Consider the following 21230-nt stretch of genomic DNA (forward strand, 5'->3'; position numbering starts at 1 on the left):
CATAACGTATAACGTTATATACTATTACGTAATGACGTATTACGTTATATACTATTAAGTAATGACGTATAACGTTATATACTATTCCATAATGACGTATAACCTTATATCCTATTACCTAATAACGTATAACGTTATATACTATTACCTTATAATGTATATCTTTATATCCTATTACGTAATAAGGTATAACGTTATATACTACTACCTTATAACGTATTACATTATATACTATTACGAAATGACGTATAACGTTATATGCTATTACGTAATGACGTATAACGTTATATCCCATTACGTAATAACGTATAACGTTATATACTATTACCTTATAACGTATAACGTTATATACTATTACGTAATAACGTATACCGTTATATAGTATTACGTAATAACGTATAACGTTATATCCTATTACGTAATAACGCATAACGTTATATAATATTACCTTATAACGTATTACGTTATATACTATTACGTAATAACGCATACCGATATCCTATTACGTAATAAGGTATAACGTTATATATTATTACCTTATAACGTATAACGTTATATACCATTACGTAATGACGTATAACGTTATATACTATTACCTTATAACGTATTACGTTATATCCTATTACGTAATGACGTATAACGTTAAATACAATTACGTATTGACGTATAACGTTATATCCTATTACGGAATAACGTATAACGTTATATACTATTACGTACCGTCGTATAACGTTATATACTATTACGTAATAACGCATAACGTTATATACTATTACCTTATAACGTATAACGCTATATGCTATAACGTAATGACGTATAACGTTATATAATCTTATGTAATGTCGTATAACGTTATATGCTATTACGTACTGTCGTATAACGTTATATACTATTACGTAATGACGTATAACGTTATATCCTATTACGTAATAACGTATATCGTTATACAATATTACCTTATGACGTATAACGTTATGTAGTATTACCCTATAACGTATAACGTTATATACTACTACGTACCAACGTATAACGTTATATCCTATTACGTAGTAACGTGTGACGTTATATACTATTACGTAATGACGTATAACGTTATATCCTATTACGTAATAACGTGTAACGTTATATACTATTACCTCATAGTGTATAACGTCATATACTATTACGTAATGACGCATAACGTTATATCCTATTACGTAATAACGTATAACGTTATAAACTATTACCTTATAACGTATAACGTTATATACTATTACGTACTGTCGTATAACGTTATATACTATTACGTACTAACGTATAACGTTATATCCTATTACGTAATAACGTATAACGTTATATACTATTACGTAATGACGTATAACGTTATATCCTATTACGTAATAACGCATAACGTTATATAATATTACCTTATAACGTATAACGTTATGTACTGTTACGTAATGACGTATAAAGTTTTATCCTATTACGTAATAAAGTATAACGTTATATACTATTACCTTATAACCTATAACGTTATAGCCTATTACGTACTAACGTATAACGTTATATACTATTACCTTATAACGTATAACGTTATATCCTATTACGTAATAACGTATAACGTTATATACTATTACCTTATAACGTATAACGTTATATCCCATTACGTAGTAACGTATAACGTTATATACTATTACGTAATAACGTATAACGTTATATCCTATTACGTAATAACGTATAACGTTATATCCTATTACGTAATGACGCATACAGTTATATAGTATTACGTAATAACGTATAACGTTATATATAATTACGTAATGACGTATAAAGTTATATAATATTACGTAATAACGTATAACGTTATATACTATTACCTTATAACGTATAACGTTATATACTATTACGTAATAGCGTATACCGTTATATAGTATTACGTCATAACGTATAACGTTATATACTATTACGTAATGACGTATTACGTTATATACTATTACGTAATGACGTATAACGTTATATACTATTCCGTAATGATGTATAACCTTATATCCTATTACCTAATAACGTATAACGTTATATACTATTACCTTATAACGTATATCTTTATATCCTATTACGTAATAAGGTATAACGTTATATACTACTACCTTATAACGTATTACGTTATATACTATTACGTAATGACGTATAACGTTATATACTATTACGTAATGACGTATAACGTTATATCCCATTACGTAATAAGGTATAACGTTATATATTATTACCTTATAACGTATAACGTTATATACCATTACGTAATAACGTATAACGTTATATACTATTACCTTATAACGTATAACGTTATATAATATTACGTAATGAATTATAACGTAATATACTATTACGTAATGACGTATAACGTTATATCCTATTACGTAATAACGTATAACGTTATATACTATTACCTTATAACGTATAACGTTATATACTACTACGTAATAACGTATACCGTTATATAGTATTACGTAATAACGTATTACGTTATATCCTATTACGTAATAACGTATATCGTTATACAATATTACCTTGTGACGTATAACGTTATGTAGTATTACCCTATAACGTATAACGTTATATACTACTACGTACCAACGTATAACGTTATATCCTATTACGTAGTAACGTGTAACGTTATATACTATTACGTAATGACGTATAACGTTATATACTATTACCTTATAACGTATTACGTTCTATACTATTACGTAATAACGCATACCGTTATATCCTATTACGTAATAAGGTATAACGTTATATATTATTACGTAATGACGTATAACGTTATATACTATTACGTAATGACGTATAACGTTATATCCCATTACGTAATAACGTATAACGTTATATACTATTACCTTATAACGTATTACGTTATATACTATTACCTTATAACGTATTACGTTATATACTATTACGTAATAACGTATAACGTTGTATACTATTACGTAATGACGTATAACGTTATATACTATTACGTAATGACGTATAACGTTATATACAATTACGTATTGACGTATAACGTTATATCCTATTACGGAATAACGTATAACGTTATATACTATTACGTACCGTCGTATAACGTTATATACTATTACGTAATAACGTGTAACGTTATATACTATTACCTCATAGTGTATAACGTCATATACTATTACGTAATGACGCATAACGTTATATCCTATTACGTAATAACGTATAACGTTATAAACTATTACCTTATAACGTATAACGTTATATCCCATTACGTAGTAACGTATAACGTTATATACTATTACGTAATAACGTATAACGTTATATCCTATTACGTAATAACGTATAACGTTATATCCTATTACGTAATGACGCATACAGTTATATAGTATTACGTAATAACGTATAACGTTATATACTATTCCGTAATGACGTATAACCTTATATCCTATTACCTAATAACGTATAACGTTATATACTATTACCTTATAACGTATATCTTTATATCCTATTACGTAATAAGGTATAACGTTATATACTACTACCTTATAACGTATAACGTTATATACTATTACGTAATGACGTATAACGTTATATCCTATTACGTAAAAAGGTATAACGTTATAAACTATTACCTTATAACGCATAACGTTATATACTATTACGTACTGTCGTATAACGTTATATACTATTACGTAATAACGCATAACGTTATATACTATTACCTCATAACGTATAACGTTATATACTATAACGTAATGAAGTATAACGTTATATCCTATTACGTAATAACGTATACCGTTATATAGAATTACGTAATAACGTATAACGTTATATCCTATTACGTAATAGCGCATAACGTTATATAATATTACCTTATAACGTATAACGTTAGATACTATTACGTAATGACGTATAACGTTATATAGAATTACGTAATAACGTATAACGTTATATCCTATTACGTAATAGCGCATAACGTTATATAATATTACCTTATAACGTATAACGTTATATACTATTACGTAATGACGTATATCGTTATATCCTATTACGTAATAACGTATAATGTTATATACTATTACCTTATAACGTATAACGTTATATACTATTACGTAATAACGTATACCGTTATATAGTATTACGTCATAACGTATAACGTTATATACTATTACGTAATGACGTATTACGTTATATACTATTAAGTAATGACGTATAACGTTATATACTATTCCATAATGACGTATAACCTTATATCCTATTACCTAATAACGTATAACGTTATATACTATTACCTTATAATGTATATCTTTATATCCTATTACGTAATAAGGTATAACGTTATATACTACTACCTTATAACGTATTACATTATATACTATTACGAAATGACGTATAACGTTATATGCTATTACGTAATGACGTATAACGTTATATCCCATTACGTAATAACGTATAACGTTATATACTATTACCTTATAACGTATAACGTTATATACTATTACGTAATAACGTATACCGTTATATAGTATTACGTAATAACGTATAACGTTATATCCTATTACGTAATAACGCATAACGTTATATAATATTACCTTATAACGTATTACGTTATATACTATTACGTAATAACGCATACCGATATCCTATTACGTAATAAGGTATAACGTTATATATTATTACCTTATAACGTATAACGTTATATACCATTACGTAATGACGTATAACGTTATATACTATTACCTTATAACGTATTACGTTATATCCTATTACGTAATGACGTATAACGTTAAATACAATTACGTATTGACGTATAACGTTATATCCTATTACGGAATAACGTATAACGTTATATACTATTACGTACCGTCGTATAACGTTATATACTATTACGTAATAACGCATAACGTTATATACTATTACCTTATAACGTATAACGCTATATGCTATAACGTAATGACGTATAACGTTATATAATCTTATGTAATGTCGTATAACGTTATATGCTATTACGTACTGTCGTATAACGTTATATACTATTACGTAATGACGTATAACGTTATATCCTATTACGTAATAACGTATATCGTTATACAATATTACCTTATGACGTATAACGTTATGTAGTATTACCCTATAACGTATAACGTTATATACTACTACGTACCAACGTATAACGTTATATCCTATTACGTAGTAACGTGTGACGTTATATACTATTACGTAATGACGTATAACGTTATATCCTATTACGTAATAACGTGTAACGTTATATACTATTACCTCATAGTGTATAACGTCATATACTATTACGTAATGACGCATAACGTTATATCCTATTACGTAATAACGTATAACGTTATAAACTATTACCTTATAACGTATAACGTTATATACTATTACGTACTGTCGTATAACGTTATATACTATTACGTACTAACGTATAACGTTATATCCTATTACGTAATAACGTATAACGTTATATACTATTACGTAATGACGTATAACGTTATATCCTATTACGTAATAACGCATAACGTTATATAATATTACCTTATAACGTATAACGTTATGTACTGTTACGTAATGACGTATAAAGTTTTATCCTATTACGTAATAAAGTATAACGTTATATACTATTACCTTATAACCTATAACGTTATAGCCTATTACGTACTAACGTATAACGTTATATACTATTACCTTATAACGTATAACGTTATATCCTATTACGTAATAACGTATAACGTTATATACTATTACCTTATAACGTATAACGTTATATCCCATTACGTAGTAACGTATAACGTTATATACTATTACGTAATAACGTATAACGTTATATCCTATTACGTAATAACGTATAACGTTATATCCTATTACGTAATGACGCATACAGTTATATAGTATTACGTAATAACGTATAACGTTATATATAATTACGTAATGACGTATAAAGTTATATAATATTACGTAATAACGTATAACGTTATATACTATTACCTTATAACGTATAACGTTATATACTATTACGTAATAGCGTATACCGTTATATAGTATTACGTCATAACGTATAACGTTATATACTATTACGTAATGACGTATTACGTTATATACTATTACGTAATGACGTATAACGTTATATACTATTCCGTAATGATGTATAACCTTATATCCTATTACCTAATAACGTATAACGTTATATACTATTACCTTATAACGTATATCTTTATATCCTATTACGTAATAAGGTATAACGTTATATACTACTACCTTATAACGTATTACGTTATATACTATTACGTAATGACGTATAACGTTATATACTATTACGTAATGACGTATAACGTTATATCCCATTACGTAATAAGGTATAACGTTATATATTATTACCTTATAACGTATAACGTTATATACCATTACGTAATAACGTATAACGTTATATACTATTACCTTATAACGTATAACGTTATATAATATTACGTAATGAATTATAACGTAATATACTATTACGTAATGACGTATAACGTTATATCCTATTACGTAATAACGTATAACGTTATATACTATTACCTTATAACGTATAACGTTATATACTACTACGTAATAACGTATACCGTTATATAGTATTACGTAATAACGTATTACGTTATATCCTATTACGTAATAACGTATATCGTTATACAATATTACCTTGTGACGTATAACGTTATGTAGTATTACCCTATAACGTATAACGTTATATACTACTACGTACCAACGTATAACGTTATATCCTATTACGTAGTAACGTGTAACGTTATATACTATTACGTAATGACGTATAACGTTATATACTATTACCTTATAACGTATTACGTTCTATACTATTACGTAATAACGCATACCGTTATATCCTATTACGTAATAAGGTATAACGTTATATATTATTACGTAATGACGTATAACGTTATATACTATTACGTAATGACGTATAACGTTATATCCCATTACGTAATAACGTATAACGTTATATACTATTACCTTATAACGTATTACGTTATATACTATTACCTTATAACGTATTACGTTATATACTATTACGTAATAACGTATAACGTTGTATACTATTACGTAATGACGTATAACGTTATATACTATTACGTAATGACGTATAACGTTATATACAATTACGTATTGACGTATAACGTTATATCCTATTACGGAATAACGTATAACGTTATATACTATTACGTACCGTCGTATAACGTTATATACTATTACGTAATAACGTGTAACGTTATATACTATTACCTCATAGTGTATAACGTCATATACTATTACGTAATGACGCATAACGTTATATCCTATTACGTAATAACGTATAACGTTATAAACTATTACCTTATAACGTATAACGTTATATACTATTACGTACTGTCGTATAACGTTATATACTATTACGTACTAACGTATAACGTTATATCCTATTACGTAATAACGTATAACGTTATATACTATTACGTAATGACGTATAACGTTATATCCTATTACGTAATAACGCATAACGTTATATAATATTACCTTATAACGTATAACGTTATGTACTGTTACGTAATGACGTATAAAGTTTTATCATATTACGTAATAAAGTATAACGTTATATACTATTACCTTATAACCTATAACGTTATAGCCTATTACGTACTAACGTATAACGTTATATACTATTACCTTATAACGTATAACGTTATATCCTATTACGTAATAACGTATAACGTTATATACTATTACCTTATAACGTATAACGTTATATCCCATTACGTAGTAACGTATAACGTTATATACTATTACGTAATAACGTATAACGTTATATCCTATTACGTAATAACGTATAACGTTATATCCTATTACGTAATGACGCATACAGTTATATAGTATTACGTAATAACGTATAACGTTATATATAATTACGTAATGACGTATAAAGTTATATAATATTACGTAATAACGTATAACGTTATATACTATTACCTTATAACGTATAACGTTATATACTATTACGTAATAGCGTATACCGTTATATAGTATTACGTCATAACGTATAACGTTATATACTATTACGTAATGACGTATTACGTTATATACTATTACGTAATGACGTATAACGTTATATACTATTCCGTAATGATGTATAACCTTATATCCTATTACCTAATAACGTATAACGTTATATACTATTACCTTATAACGTATATCTTTATATCCTATTACGTAATAAGGTATAACGTTATATACTACTACCTTATAACGTATTACGTTATATACTATTACGTAATGACGTATAACGTTATATACTATTACGTAATGACGTATAACGTTATATCCCATTACGTAATAACGTATAACGTTATATACTATTACCTTATAACGTATAACGTTATATAGTATTACGTAATAACGTATACCGTTATATAGTATTACGTAATAACGTATTACGTTATATACTATTACGTAATGAGGTATTACGTTATATACAATTACGTAATGACGTATAACGTTATATCCCATTACGTAATAACGTATAACGTTATATACTATTACCTTATAACGTATTACGTTATATACTATTACGTAATAACGCATACCGTTATATCCTGTTACGTAATAAGGTATAACGTTATATATTATTACCTTATAACGTATAACGTTATATACCATTACGTAATGACGTATAACGTTATATCCTATTACGTAAAAACGTATAACGTTATATACTACTACCTTATAACGTATTACATTATATACTATTACGTAATGACGTATAACGTTATATGCTATTACGTAATGACGTATAACGTTATATCCCATTACGTAATAACGTATAACGTTATATACTATTACCTTATAACGTATAACGTTATATACTATTACCTTATAACGTATTACGTTATATCCTATTACGTAATAACGTATAACGTTATGTACTGTTACGTAATGACGTATAAAGTTATATCCTATTACGTAATAAAGTATAACGTTATATACTATTACCTTATAACCTATAACGTTATATCCTATTACGTACTAACGTATAACGTTATATACTATTACCTTATAACGTATAACGTTATATCCTATTACGTAATAACGTATAACGTTATATACTATTACCTTATAACGTATAACGTTATATCCCATTACGTAGTAACGTATAACGTTATATACTATTACGTAATAACGTATAACGTTATATCCTATTACGTAATAACGTATAACGTTATATCCTATTACGTAATGACGCATACAGTTATATAGTATTACGTAATAACGTATAACGTTATATATAATTACGTAATGACGTATAAAGTTATATAATATTACGTAATGAATTATAACGTAATATACTATTACGTAATGACGTATAACGTTATATCCTATTACGTAATAACGTATAACGTTATATACTATTACCTTATAACGTATAACGTTATATACTACTACGTAATAACGTATACCGTTATATAGTATTACGTAATAACGTATAACGTTATATACTATTACCTTATAACGTATTACGTTATATACTATTACCTTATAACGTATTACGTTATATACTATTACGTAATAACGTATAACGTTGTATACTATTACGTAATGACGTATAACGTTATATACTATTACGTAATGACGTATAACGTTATATCCCATTACGTAATAACGTATAACGTTATATACTATTACCTTATAACGTATAACGTTACATACCATTACGTAATGACGTGTAACGTTATATGCTATTACGTAATGACGTATAACGTTATATCCTATTACGTAAAAACGTATAACGTTATAAACTATTACCTTATAACGCATAACGTTATATACTATTACGTACTGTCGTATAACGTTATATACTATTGCGTACTAACGTATAACGTTATATCCTATTACGTAATAACGCATAACGTTATATAATATTACCTTATAACGTATATCGTTATATACTATTACGTAATGACGTATAACGTTATATCGTATTACGTAATAACGTATAACGTTATATACTATTACCTTATAACGTATTACGTTATATCCTATTACGTAATGACGTATAACGTTATATACTATTACGTATTGACGTATAACGTTATATCATATTACGGAATAACGTATAACGTTATATACTATTACGTACTGACGTATAACGTTATATACTATTACGTAATAACGCATAACGTTATATACTATTACCTTATAACGTATAACGTTATATACTATAACGTAATGACGTATAACGTTATATCCTATTACGTAATAACGTATACCGTTATATAGAATTACGTAATAACGTATAACGTTATATCCTATTACGTAATAGCGCATAACGTTATATAATATTACCTTATAACGTATAACGTTATATACTATTACGTAATGACGTATAGCGTTATATAGAATTACGTAATAACGTATAACGTTATATCCTATTACGTAATAGCGCATAACGTTATATAATATTACCTTATAACGTATAACGTTATATACTATAACGTAATGACGTATAACGTTATATCCTATTACGTAATAACGTATAACGTTATATACTATTACCTTATAACGTATTACGTTATATACTATTACGTAATAACGTATACCGTTATATAGTATTACGTCATAACGTATAACGTTATATACTATTACGTAATGACGTATTACGTTATATACTATTAAGTAATGACGTATAACGTTATATACTATTCCGTAATGACGTATAACCTTATATCCTATTACCTAATAACGTATAACGTTATATACTATTACCTTATAATGTATATCTTTATATCCTATTACGTAATAAGGTATAACGTTATATACTACTACCTTATAACGTATTACGTTATATACTATTACGTAATGACGTATAACGTTATATGCTATTACGTAATGACGTATAACGTTATATCCCATTACGTAATAACGTATAACGTTATATACTATTACCTTATAACGTATAACGTTATATACTATTACGTAATAACGTATACCGTTATATAGTATTACGTAATAACGTATAACGTTATATCCTATTACGTAATAACGCATAACGTTATATAATATTACCTTATAACGTATAACGTTATATACCATTACGTAATGACGTATAACGTTATATCCTATTACGTAAAAACGTATAACGTTATATACTATTACCTTATAACGTATAACGTTATATACAATTACGTAATAACGTATACCGTTATATAGTATTACGTAATAACGTATAACGTTATATACTATTACGTAATGACGTATTACGTTATATACTATTACGTACCGTCGTATAACGTTATATACTATTACGTAATAACGCATAACGTTATATACTATTACCGTATAACGTATAACGCTATATACTATAACGTAATGACGTATAACGTTATATAATCTTACGTAATGTCGTATAACGTTATATGCTATTACGTACTGTCGTATAACGTTATATACTATTACGTAATGACGTATAACGTTATATCCTATTACGTAATAACGTATATCGTTATACAATATTACCTTATGACGTATAACGTTATGTAGTATTACCCTATAACGTATAACGTTATATACTACTACGTACCAACGTATAACGTTATATCCTATTACGTAGTAACGTGTAACGTTATATACTATTACGTAATGACGTATAACGTTATATCCTATTACGTAATAACGTGTAACGTTATATCCTATTACGTAATAACGTATAACGTTATAAACTATTACCTTATAACCTATAACGTTATATCCTATTACGTACTAACGTATAACGTTATATACTATTACCTTATAACGTATAACGTTATATCCTATTACGTAATAACGTATAACGTTATATACTATTACCTTATAACGTATAACGTTATATCCCATTACGTAGTAACGTATAACGTTATATACTATTACGTAATAACGTATAACGTTATATCCTATTACGTAATAACGTATAACGTTATATCCTATTACGTAATGACGCATACAGTTATATAGTATTACGTAATAACGTATAACGTTATATATAATTACGTAATGACGTATAAAGTTATATAATATTACGTAATGAATTATAACGTAATATACTATTACGTAATGACGTATAACGTTATATACTATTACGTAATGACGTATAACGTTATATACTATTCCGTAATGACGTATAACCTTATATCCTATTACCTAATAACGTATAACGTTATATACTATTACGTAATAACGTATAACGTTATATACTATTACCTTATAACGTATATCTTTATATCCTATTACGTAATAAGGTATAACGTTATATACTACTACCTTATAACGTATAACGTTATATACTATTACGTAATGACGTATAACGCTATATACTATTACGTAATGACGTATAACGTTATATCCCATTACCTAATAACGTATAACGTTATATACTATTACCTTATAACGTATAACGTTATATACTATTACGTAATAACGTATACCGTTATATAGTATTACGTAATAACGTATAACGTTATATACTATTACGTAATGACGTATTACGTTATATACAATTACGTAATGACGTATAACGTTATATCCCATTACGTAATAACGTATAACGTTATATAATATTACCTTATAACGTATTACGTTATATACTATTACGTAATAACGCATACCGTTATATCCTATTACGTAATAAGGTATAACGTTATATATTATTACCTTATAACGTATACCGTTATACAGTATTACGTAATAACGTATAACGTTATATACTATTACGTACTAACGTATAACGTTATATACTATTACCTTATAACGTATAACGTTATATACTATTACCTTATAACGTATAACGTTATATACTATTACGTAATAACGTATACCGTTATATAGTATTACGTAGTAACGTATAACGTTATATACTATTACGTAATGACGTATAAGGTTATATCCTATTACGTAAAAACGTATAACGTTATAAACTATTACCTTATAACGCATAACGTTATATACTATTACGTACTGTCGTATAACGTTATATACTATTGCGTACTAACGTATAACGTTATATCCTATTACGTAATAACGCATAACGTTATATAATATTACCTTATAACGTATAACGTTATATACTATTACGTAATGACGTATTACGTTATATACTCTTACGTAATAACGTATAACGTTATATACTATTACCTTATAACGTATAACGTTATATACTATTACGTAATAACGTATACCGTTATATAGAATTACGTAATAACGTATAACGTTATATCCTATTACGTAATGACGTATAACGTTATATAGAATTACGTAATAACGTATAACGTTATATCCTATTACGTAATAACGTATAACGTTATATAGTATTACGTCATAACGTATAACGTTATATACTATTACGTAATGACGTATTACGTTATATACTATTACGTAATGACGTATAACGTTATATACTATTCCGTAATGACGTATAACCTTATATCCTATTACCTAATAACGTATAACGTTATATACTATTACCTTATAACGTATATCTTTATATCCTATTACGTAATAAGGTATAACGTTATATACTACTACCTTATAACGTATTACTTTATATACTATTACGTAATGACGTATAACGTTATATACTATTACGTAATGACGTATAACGTTATATCCCATTACGTAATAACGTATAACGTTATATACTATTACCTTATAACGTATAACGTTATATACTATTACGTAATAACGTATACCGTTATATAGTTACGTTATTACCTTATAACGTATTACGTTATATACTATTACGTAATGACGTATAACGTTATATACTATTCCGTAATGACGTATAACCTTATATCCTATTACCTAATAACGTATAACGTTATATACTATTACCTTATAACGTATAACGTTATATACTATTACGTAATAACGTATACCGTTATATAGTATTACGTAATAACGTATTACGTTATATCCTATTACGTAATAACGTATATCGTTATACAATATTACCTTATGACGTATAACGTTATGTAGTATTACCCTATAACGTATAACGTTATATACTACTACGTACTAACATATAACGTTATATCCTATTACGTAGTAACGTGTAACGTTATATACTATTACGTAATGACGTATAACGTTATATACTATTACCTTATAACGTATAACGTTATATTCTATTACGTAATAACGTATACCGTTATATAGTATTACGTAATAACGTATTACGTTATATACTATTACGTAATGACGTATTACGTTATATACAATTACGTAATGACGTATAACGTTATATCCCATTACGTAATAACGTATAACGTTATATCCTATTACGTAATAACGTATAACGTTATATACTATTACCTTAAAGCGTCTAACGTTATATCCTAATACGTACTAACGTATAACGTTATATAGTATTAGGTAATGACGTATAACGTTATATCCCATTACGTAATAACGTATACCGTTATATAGAATTACGTAATAACGTATAACGTTATATCCTATTACGTAATAGCGCATAACGTTATATAATATTACCCTATAACATATAACGTTATATACTATTACGTAATGACGTATAACGTTATATCCTATTACGTAATAAAGTATAACGTTATATACTATTACCTTATAACGTATTACGTTATATACTATTACGTAATGACGTATAACGTTATATACTATTCCGTAATGACGTATAACCTTATATCCTATTACCTAATAACGTATAACGTTATATACTATTACCTTATAACGTATATCTTTATATCCTATTACGTAATAAGGTATAACGTTATATACTACTACCTTATAACGTACAACGTTATATACTATTACGTAATGACGTATAACGTTATATACTATTACGTAATGACGTATAACGTTATATCCCATTACGTAATAACGTATAACGTTATATACTATTACCTTATAACGTATAACGTTATATACTATTACGTAATAACGTATACCGTTATATAGTATTACGTAATAACGTATTACGTTATATACTATTACGTAATGAGGTATTACGTTATATACAATTACGTAATGACGTATAACGTTATATCCCATTACGTAATAACGTATAACGTTATATACTATTACCTTATAACGTATTACGTTATATACTATTACGTAATAACGCATACCGTTATATCCTATTACGTAATAAGGTATAACGTTATATATTATTACCTTATAACGTATAACGTTATATACCATTACGTAATGACGTGTAACGTTATATGCTATTACGTAATGACGTATAACGTTATATCCTATTACGTAAAAACGTATAACGTTATAAACTATTACCTTATAACGCATAACGTTATATACTATTACGTACTGTCGTATAACGTTATATACTATTGCGTACTAACGTATAACGTTATATCCTATTACGTAATAACGCATAACGTTATATAATATTACCTTATAACGTCTATCGTTATATACTATTACGTAATGACGTATAACGTTATATCGTATTACGCAATAACGTATAACGTTATATACTATTACCTTATAACGTATTACGTTATATCCTATTACGTAATGACGTATAACTTTATATACTATTACGTATTGACGTATAACGTTATATCATATTACGGAATAACGTATAACGTTATATAATATTACGTACTGTCGTATAACGTTATATACTATTACGTAATGACGTATAACGTTATATCCTATTACGTAATAACGTATAACGTTATATACTATTACCTTAAAACGTCTAACGTTATATCCTATTACGTACTAACGTATAACGTTATATACTATTAGGTAATGACGTATAACGTTATATCCTATTACGTAATAACGTATACCGTTATATAGAATTACGTAATAACGTATAACTTTATATCCTATTACGTAATAGCGCATAACTTTATATAATATTACCTTATAACGTATAACGTTATATACTATTACGTAATGACGTATAACGTTATATAGAATTACGTAATAACGTATAACGTTATATCCTATTACGTAATAGCGCATAACGTTATATAATATTACCTTATAACGTATAACGTTATATACTATTACGTAATGACGTATAACGTTATATCATATTACGTAATAACGTATAACGTTATATACTATTACGTTATAACGTATACCGTTATATAGTATTACGTCATAACGTATAACGTTATATACTATTACGTAATGACGTATACCGTTGTATAGTATTACGTAATAACGTATAACGTTATATACTATTACGTAATGACGTATTACGTTATATACAATTACGTAATGACGTATAACGTTATATCCCATTACGTAATAACGTATAACGTTATATACTATTACCTTATAACGTATTACGTTATATACTATTACGTAATAACGCATACCGTTATATCCTATTACGTAATAAGGTATAACGTTATATATTATTACCTTATAACGTATAACGTTATATACCATTACGTAATGACGTATAACTTTATATGCTATTACGTAATGACGTATAACGTTATATCCTATTACGTAATAACGTATAACGTTATATACTATTACCTTAAAACGTCTAACGTTATATCCTATTACGTACTAACGTATAACGTTATATACTATTACCTTATAACGTATAATGTTATATACTATTACGTAATGACGTATAAGGTTATATCCTATTACGTAAAAACGTATAACGTTATAAACTATTACCTTATAACGCATAACGTTATATACTATTACGTACTGTCGTATAACGTTATATACTATTGCGTACTAACGTATTACGTTATATCCTATTACGTAATAACGCATAACGTTATATAATATTACCTTATAACGTATAACGTTATATACTATTACGTAATGACGTATTACGTTATATACTCTTACGTAATGTCGTATAACGTTATATGCTATTACGTACTGTCGTATAAGGTTATATACTATTACGTAATGACGTATAACGTTATATCCTATTACGTAATAACGTATATCGTTATACAATATTACCTTATGACGTATAACGTTATGTAGTATTACCCTATAACGTATAACGTTATATACTACTACGTACCAACGTACACCCTTGGACAAAAAGATAGCACATGTGTGCTATCATTAATTTCTCATAGATAGAGTCCGAATTTTCCAAGTTTGACGAATGGCATATAAACAGTACCTTGTAGTAATAAGGTATATGAGCTTGAAACTGTATCTTCGCTATTCCTCTTGTATTTATCAACAATGATTGTGAAATCCGGTCGGCGAAATGATAGCACACTTTCAAAAGTTGTAGTGTTTATTATCTACTAAATTGTACAAAAATAAAAAACCTTTTAAAATTTAATAATGTGTGGATCCTCCCTTATTCTCCACCACCTCCAGCATTCGTTTCGGCAAAGAACGATATAGTTTTCTAATATAATCCAGCGATATATTTCTCCATTCCTCTTCAAGGCACTTTTTTAACTGATTAATACTTTCAAATTGCCTATTTTCTCTATAAACGGCATTGCTTAATTTACTCCAACAGTTTTCGATTATGTTTAAATCGGGGGAGCATGCAGGCCAGTCCAAAACTGCAATATTTTCTGTTGAAAAATATTCTTTCACAACCTTAGCGGTGTGAACTGCAGCATTATCTTGCTGAAAAATAAAATCTTGTCTCGCAATATGTGTTGCGTACTTTGCAATTTGATTTTGTATCAAATTACGATAGGTTATAGCATTCATCTTGCTGCGAATTGATATTAAATCAGTCTTTCCGTTATACCCAATACCTGCCCAAAGCATAATGCTACCTCCACCCATTTGACGCCGTATTTGTGACAATTTTTTTTTTCTTACATCATGATAGTAAAAATTGAATCCATCTGGGCCATCTAAATTAAATCTTTTTTTATCTGTAAATATAACTTTCCTCCACTTCTTGTTCCACCGTATATGTTCTTTTGCAAAATATAATCGATGCTCCTTGTGAATCTGCTTTAGAGCTGGTCTTCGTTTTAATTTCATCCGCTTTATGTGCGCGGATTGTTGTAGTACACGTCTGACATTCCGAGGATTAGTTTTTACGCCAACTTTTTCTGCAATTTCACGTGACGTGAGAAGCGAATTTGACGCGGCACGTAAAATTGCACGTTTTTCACGAGTACTAATCGCGGAAGGTCTCCCACTGCTTTTTTTTGTTCCATAATTATTTACATCTTTCAGTAAATTATAAATGACTTTCCGACTTCTACTGAGAACTTTTGCAATTTTAGAAATAGTAAAGTTTTCTTTCTTTAATTTCAAAACTGTTTGAATCTCTTCACTATTTAGCTGTTTTCCACGTCCCATTGTTTGAATCGAAATTTGTAAGGTTTCTAATGAAATTCTTCTACTTTTCACTACGTCTACACCACTCAGAATACACAGAAATACTAAGGAATGGAAACAAAATGCTTGGTGTGCTATCATTTCGCCGACCGGATTTCACAATCATTGTTGATAAATACAAGAGGAATAGCGAAGATACAGTTTCAAGCTCATATACCTTATTACTACAAGGTACTGTTTATATGCCATTCGTCAAACTTGGGAAATTCGGACTCTATCTATGAGAAATTAATGATAGCACACATGTGCTATCTTTTTGTCCAAGGGTGTATAACGTTATATCCTATTACGTAGTAACGTGTAACGTTATATACTATTACGTAATGACGTATAACGTTATATCCTATTACGTAATAACCTGTAACGTTATATACTATTACCTTATAGTGTATAACGTCATATACTATTACCTTATAACGTATAACGTTATATACTATTACGTAATAACGTATACCGTTATATAGTATTACGTAGTAACGTATAACGTTATATACTATTACGTAATGACGTATAAGGTTATATCCTATTACGTAAAAACGTATAACGTTATAAACTATTACCTTATATCGCATAACGTTATATACTATTACGTACTGTCGTATAACGTTATATACTATTGCGTACTAACGTATAACGTTATATCCTATTACGTAATAACGCATAACGTTATATAATATTACCTTATAACGTATAACGTTATATACTATTACGTAATGACGTATAACGTTATATCCTATTACGTAATGACGTATAACGTTATATACTATTACGTATTGACGTATAACGTTATATCATATTACGGAATAACGTATAACGTTATATACTATTACGTACTGTCGTATAACGTTATATACTATTACCTTATAACGTATAACGTTATATCCTATTACGTAATAACGTATATCGTTATACAATATTACCTTATGACGTATAACGTTATATATAATTACGTAATGACGTATAAAGTTATATAATATTACGTAATGAATTATAACGTAATATACTATTACGTAATGACGTATAACGTTATATACTATTACGTAATGACGTATAACGTTATATACTATTCCGTAATGACGTATAACCTTATATCCTATTACCTAATAACGTATAACGTTATATACTATTACGTAATGACGTATAACGTTATATCCCATTACGTAATAACGTATAACGTTATATACTATTACCTTATAACGTATAACGTTATATACTATTACGTAATAACGTATACCGTTATATAGTATTACGTAATAACGTATAACGTTATATACTATTACGTAATGACGTATAACGTTATATCCCATTACGTAATAACGTATAACGTTATATACTATTACCTTATAACGTATAACGTTATATACTATTACGTAATAACGTATACCGTTATATAGTATTACGTAATAACGTATAACGTTATATACTATTACGTAATGACGTATTACGTTATATACAATTACGTAATGACGTATAACGTTATATCCCATTACGTAATAACGTATAACGTTATATAATATTACCTTATAACGTATTACGTTATATACTATTACGTAATAACGCATACCGTTATATCCTATTACGTAATAAGGTATAACGTTATATATTATTACCTTATAACGTATACCGTTATACAGTATTACGTAATAACGTATAACGTTATATACTATTACGTACTAACGTATAACGTTATATACTATTAGGTAATAACGTATAACGTTATATACTATTACCTTATAACGTATAACGTTATATACTATTACGTAATAACGTATACCGTTATATAGTATTACGTAATAACGTATAACGTTATATACTATTACCTTATAACGTATATCTTTATATCCTATTACGTAATAAGGTATAACGTTATATACTACTACCTTATAACGTATAACGTTATATACTATTACGTAATGACGTATAACGTTATATACTATTACGTAATGACGTATAACGTTATATCCCATTACGTAATAACGTATAACGTTATATACTATTACCTTATAACGTATAACGTTATATACTATTACCTTATAACGTATAACGTTATATACTATTACGTAATAACGTATACCGTTATATAGTATTACGTAGTAACGTATAACGTTATATACTATTACGTAATGACGTATAAGGTTATATCCTATTACGTAAAAACGTATAACGTTATAAACTATTACCTTATAACGCATAACGTTATATACTATTACGTACTGTCGTATAACGTTATATACTATTGCGTACTAACGTATAACGTTATATCCTATTACGTAATAACGCATAACGTTATATAATATTACCTTATAACGTATAACGTTATATACTATTACGTAATGACGTATTACGTTATATACTCTTACGTAATAACGTATAACGTTATATACTATTACCTTATAACGTATAACGTTATATACTATTACGTAATAACGTATACCGTTATATAGAATTACGTAATAACGTATAACGTTATATCCTATTACGTAATGACGTATAACGTTATATAGAATTACGTAATAACGTATAACGTTATATCCTATTACGTAATAACGTATAACGTTATATAGTATTACGTCATAACGTATAACGTTATATACTATTACGTAATGACGTATTACGTTATATACTATTACGTAATGACGTATAACGTTATATACTATTCCGTAATGACGTATAACCTTATATCCTATTACCTAATAACGTATAACGTTATATACTATTACCTTATAACGTATATCTTTATATCCTATTACGTAATAAGGTGTAACGTTATATACTACTACCTTATAACGTATTACGTTATATACTATTACGTAATGACGTATAACGTTATATACTATTACGTAATGACGTAT

This window comes from Bombus pascuorum, chromosome 11 (genome assembly GCF_905332965.1).
Source record: "Bombus pascuorum chromosome 11, iyBomPasc1.1, whole genome shotgun sequence".
NCBI lineage: Eukaryota > Metazoa > Arthropoda > Insecta > Hymenoptera > Apidae > Bombus > Bombus pascuorum.